The 5,531-nt window shown below is 45.2% G+C and overlaps 1 protein-coding gene across 4 annotated transcripts in view; it reads left to right on the top strand.

The window, feature by feature from the left end:
* Ddhd2 (DDHD domain containing 2) overlaps window positions 1-5,531 on the top strand; it is a 41,667-nt gene that overhangs the window by 14,021 nt on the left and 22,115 nt on the right. Inside the window, exon 1 of one of the 4 annotated variants that reach the window (XM_010604821.3) lies at window positions 4,014-4,030. The exons of the other annotated variants lie outside the window; for them this stretch is intronic. The gene's annotated coding sequence lies outside the window, so the exon portion shown is untranslated. Of the gene's footprint in view, window positions 1-4,013; window positions 4,031-5,531 lie in introns of those variants that run through there. 4 annotated transcript variants of the gene reach the window in all.

Genomic DNA, 5,531 nt, shown 5'->3' with positions numbered 1-5,531 from the left:
CTCTCTCTCTCTCTCTGCCTTCCTGCCTCCTGCTCGCCTCCCTACAATAAAGATCTCCGGCCGGACCTCTCGGTGCGTGAGTGGCCTGATTGGGAAGGGGCACCCGAAAGGGCACGCGGACCCCCCTTTCAGTCACTGCTCTTCATCTTCAGGGGACCATATGAGTGTGGCAGTTTCTCTTCTTTTACAATGCTGGCCTTCAGTGGATGGGTCTTGATTGTCCTTCTTGTTGGCTTCCTGACAGCTAGCCCTCTCTGAAAGGGAATTGTGACCCTCAACAACTAGGCCACACACACACACACACACACACACACAGAGGTCTGACTGGAGATTTTATTCAAGGGGTGGGAGTAGAGGGAGAGAGCAGAGAGAGAGAGACAGGAGGAAGAAGCGGAAGGAGAGAAGAACAAAGACAGGAAGGTCCTTTTATCATTTTGGGCTGGGCTATTGCTTACGTACGAGGAGTGGGCTACCTTTAACCCATCACAGGCCAGGCTGCCCTTTATGGGTTTGGTCCTGGAGAAACAGGTTTAACCTCTCCAGACCGCTGTGGCCTTGCGGGGAAGGGAAACTACAGATAAGCATGAGGTCTTTAAGAGCCAAGACGCACCCGGAGAATGCAGCCTGTGCTGGTGGCATTACAAAATACTTTAACATAATCAATTCCTGGAAGGGGTGGGTAAGATCTCGGCCCCCACTTAGGTTGTTGATACCTATTTAGAATATCAATCACTGCTCTTCATCTTTAGGGGACCATATGAGAGTGTGACAGTTTCTCTTCTTTTACAATGCTGACCTTCAGTGGATGGGTCTTGATTGTCCTTCATGCTGGCTTCCTGATGGCTACCCCTCTCTGTCTGCAATATCTAATTAACCTAGCTAGCTACAATATTCCCCCTTCTGAAAAAGTGCCCGTAACTGTCACGAGGGAGCAGGGGGCGAAGACCATTCTGGCTGCTTCTGGCTAAAGAGGGATGTAGTTGTGATCAGCAGTGATGACTGACAGTTTTGAGGCGTACTGGTGAAGTATTTTGTAAAATGTCCCTGTACTGAGATTTGTCTGATACTTTTCTTGTAATTATCCTGGGGCTGTGGGCTTTATCTGTCATATCAAGGATATGTACTCTACGTGATTACAGTGTTGATGTTACCATTTTTTGTCTTACCAAGGTAGTTTGCCAGATTTGTCCACTATCCAGTTAAACTTTTTTTATCATTTTATACTGCAGATGCTTCCTGACGTATGATGGAATTAGTGTCCAGTTCAACCCATCATACATTGAAAATATCATCAAGTCAAAAGTGCATTGAATTAGAGCCAGACATGGTGGCACATGCCGTAATCCCAACACTGAGAAGGCCAAGGCAGGCTAGTCAGAACTACGTAGTGCGACCCTGTCTCAAATAAAACAAAAAGCAAAGTGAAGCAATGAATAAACCTAACCTGTCAAACACTTAGCTTAGGACCACAGAGCACCGTAGCATACTGGCTGCCTTTGTGCTCGTGTGGCTTGATATTACTACCCAGCATCGGGAGACAGCATCCTATCGTACCTAGGAAGAGATGAACGTGAAGTACTGAATGTGTACCACTTTCCTACCATGGCAGAGTTGGAAAATTATAAGTCAAACCATGTCAGGCACTGTTCATAGGCTGGAAAAAGACACCATATGAAGTCTCACACATGGGCTGGGAAGTTATGCTCCACTTCCTTGAAGGTGGGATCCTCTTTACATAAATTATCCAAAATGTCCTTGCCAGGGAAACATCTTTTCTATGTACGTATGCACATATAAGTGTATAGACTCACGGATATTTATTTTACACTTTGAATTATGACCTAATACTACCGTATTTATTTTGTGGCTCAAATTATTATTTTTTGGCCGTTGGGCGCTCTCTGTTGTTTGCTGTATTTTTTTCTCTGCAGTTGGATGAGTCTGCGGGTGGAGGGCGTGTACATACACGGGGCGGGCTGTACTCTCATCATCACCTGGGCTTACTTTCGTCCTCCTGCTTTACTGTTTGGCACAATGAGGTGCTCAGGTTCATCCTGTGTATTTCATGTTCTAGTCCTCAAAGTGTTTCTCCAAGTGGCCCTGGTTCCTCTTACGGAGGATCCGCTTTCTGTCCTCTCTACTCACTGTGTAGCTTTGAGAGTTTTCTACTAATGCGCTGTGTGAATGTGTCATTTGCACACACTTTACCTCAGTGTGGAGCTCGGCTTTTCTTCTCCAGTCCTTCACTAAGTGGTGCTTTACAGTTTGACAAAGTCCAGTTTATATTTTGATGAAGTCCAGTTTGTCACTGGTTTTCTTTTAAGGATAGGGCTTTTGGGTTAAATCTCTTAAGCGCTCCTTACTTATCCCTAGCCTTACAGATTATCTCGTCTTTTCCTAAAAAGGTTGACATTTTAGCCAGTGTGGTGGCAGATGCCTGTGATCCTCACTCTTCCACAGTGCTGGGCTTGAGCTTGCATTCCTCCTGCCTCAGCCCCCTGGAGGTCTGGGACCACAGGTGTGTGCCACCAAGCCCAGCTGCCTGTGTATTGTTGAGTAAAATTTAGATTCTTGGATCCCTCTGATTAAATATTCTAGTTAATCAGAACCTTTGGGTATTGACTGAAATAGGGACACGTTTTGTTTGTTTGTGACAGGGTTTGGCTATGGAGTTCAGGCTGGCCTTGAATTTACCATGTAGCCCTGGGGCTGGCCTTGAGCTCATGGTGATCCTCCTGCCTCAGTCTTATAAGTGCTGGGATTATAGATGTGTGCCACCATGACCTGCTGAACATATACGTATTGAATTAGGTGAAGTATATCTTACTGTAGAAATAAATGAGAATTAAAATGGATGCCTAACAATCTATCTTTGGGTATAAAATCCCTATACTCATGCTTTGCTTTCAGGCCACTTAACTGACCACAAGCATTACCTATGGTCCACGGTGTGGCCAACAAACTTACCACTTGAGAGCAAATTTAAACTCTCGCTTGTGCAAATAAAATTTTATTGGCACAGTGCTGTCATAGATTTACTTACTGTCCCTGGCTGCTGTAGTGCTGCGACAGGACAGCTGATCAGGTATGGCAAAGACCTCTAGAGCCACAGAATCTAAAATATGTATCTGGCTTTAATAGAAGAAGCTTGCTGCTTACTGCATTGCAATAGTCCAAGGAGAAGAGCAGAGACTGTTTCACGTTTTAAATCTTAAAAAGCAACTTTAAGTCTTTTATGGAAAAGATTTATATACAACTACAAATAATGGCCAGTAAAATTGTTGGCATTTTGGGAGGTGGCATAAATACTCTTATTCACCTTCAATTACCTATCAGTCTTTTGGGGAACCTAAAATTTTTACTGCTTAATGTAGTGTTTCTCAAAGTGTAGATCCCCCACTGCTTGCATCCAAGTCCTTTTAAACTGAATTCTTAAAACAAAACAAGAAACAGATTTTTGGACCCTACCAAAGATCTACTGAAAGAGAATTTGGGGATGTATGGCTGTATATTTGATTACTTCTTTTGCATCTACCAATTTAGCACCTGCCTGTTCATAGCACTAAGCAAGATACAATTACTTGTTCACGGCCTCACTCTCCCATTCAGGCTCTACTCCTTTGGGGTGGTGTCATTATTCTCTGCTTTTGTATTCCAAGCTCCAGATGGCACAGGTAATTTCTGTAGTTTTCCAAGTGTGGACTAGAGGTCTTAAAGATGCCTACAGGGGTGACAAAGACAAAACTATTTTCATACTACTAAGATATGATTTGCTTTTTGTTTTGCTATTGACATGTAAAAACAACAACGTATCTATGCTTTCTGTTACCCTAACAAGGCCACAGACTGGGACGTTCCGAACACCCAAAGCATTGTTTGGCTCACAGCTCCAGAGGCAGGGAGACCGACAGTGGAGCCGGCATTTGACCTCCCTGATGCTTCACCCCGTGGTCTGAGGGCCCTGTGTGCCTAAGGACAGGACCTGTCTGCAGTCCCAGTCCTCACCCACGAGGCTGCCCACTTCACACGGGTATCGTGGCAGTTAGACTCCTGCAAGTATGGGGGAGGGACGTTCAAACTGAGGCGGCCAAACTGCTGCAGTTTGGGGCAGAAACAAAACTGCTGTGGTTAGGTTCTTCACTGATGTGCATTCACAGTAAGAACAATGTAGTTGTGCCGGTCTCACCTGCAAAAACCTTCACAAAGCAGTGCGAATTATTTTTGTTGTTAACTCTTAACCTTTGCATTCACAGCTTTTCATTTGCTATGTGCCAAAAGGGTTAGTGTTCATAAAACAAATGATTTTGTTGCATGTGAAGCAGCACCACAGTGTCCCAAGGAAAAGCAATTGAAGGATTCTTTCCATGGGAAGCTGAACTGGCTGCTCTTTTTTCATAGAACATCAGTTTTTAGTTTTTTTATTTATTGTTGTTTGTAGTTCAGGCTGGTCTTGAACTCACTGTGTAGCTCAGGCTGGCCTCGAACTCCCAGCAATGTGCTACTTCAGCTTCCCAAGTGCTGGGATTACAGGCGTATGCCACCATGCCTGGCTTCTAGTTCATATTTATTTATTTATTTATTTGGTACTGGGGATCGAACTCAGGTTCTTATGCTTGCAAGGCAGGCAGGCAGGCGGCGGAACCACTGAGCTAAATCCCCGGCCCTCTAGTTCATTTTTAAATTAAAAGTGCAGCTGACAATTATAGATCTTTAGATTTTTTTTGTGCGTTTGTTTTTTTTAAACGAAGTGAGCTCGTCACTTCAAAGAAAACCGACAATATTTATTGCTAATGCCGGGCGTGGTGGTGCACGCCTGTAATCCCAGCACTGGGAGGCTGAGGCAGGAGGATCACTTTGAGTTTGAGACCAGCCTGGACTACATAGTGAGTTCCAGGTCAGTCTCAACTACATAGTGAGACCCTGTCTCAAACAAAACAAAACAAAACAAAAAAAACCCAAAATATTTATTGCTAGTGATAAAATTTGCCCTTTTGAGAAAAAGAGAATTTTGGGAAATTTCTATCTGCTACTGTGAGTTTACTAGCTTTCTAACACTTCAAAGACTTCTAGAGCAGGGCTCATGAATGTAACTCCAGTACCCTGGAGGGTGAGGCAGGACTGCTGCTAGTTCAAAGCCAGCCTGGGCTACTGCGATCCTGTGTCAAAAAAAGCAAACAGCAGCAACAACAAAAACACTTTTCTGATGAGGTGACCCAAAAATCGTGCAGGGAAATGTATATCATTTGGAAGATCTGTATGGCTCTCTGAGCTGACTTTTCCAAATCCCTGAGTACATGTCACCAGTCACGCACGGTAAAGGTCGAGGTCCGCGGAGGCCTGCCTTCCCCAGGGCGAGTGGGAGCGACGCTGCCGGTCCGGTGAACCTTTCCTCTGCTGCAGCTCGCAGAGCCGCTTGACAGCTGTCACCCAGTCTTTCCCTCCCCGCGGTGCAAGCTCCAGCGCTGCGCTGCGCCTGGGGCTGAGCTCCGAGGCACGCTCCCGAGGAGCGGGGTCTCGCGCGATCCCCGCCA

Source organism: Fukomys damarensis, unplaced genomic scaffold (genome assembly GCF_012274545.1).
Source record: "Fukomys damarensis isolate Sample0158 unplaced genomic scaffold, DMR_v1.0_HiC HiC_scaffold_18, whole genome shotgun sequence".
Classification (NCBI taxonomy): domain Eukaryota; kingdom Metazoa; phylum Chordata; class Mammalia; order Rodentia; family Bathyergidae; genus Fukomys; species Fukomys damarensis.
Note: the sequence above shows the minus strand (reverse complement) of the source record. Positions and strands in the feature narration are given on the sequence as shown.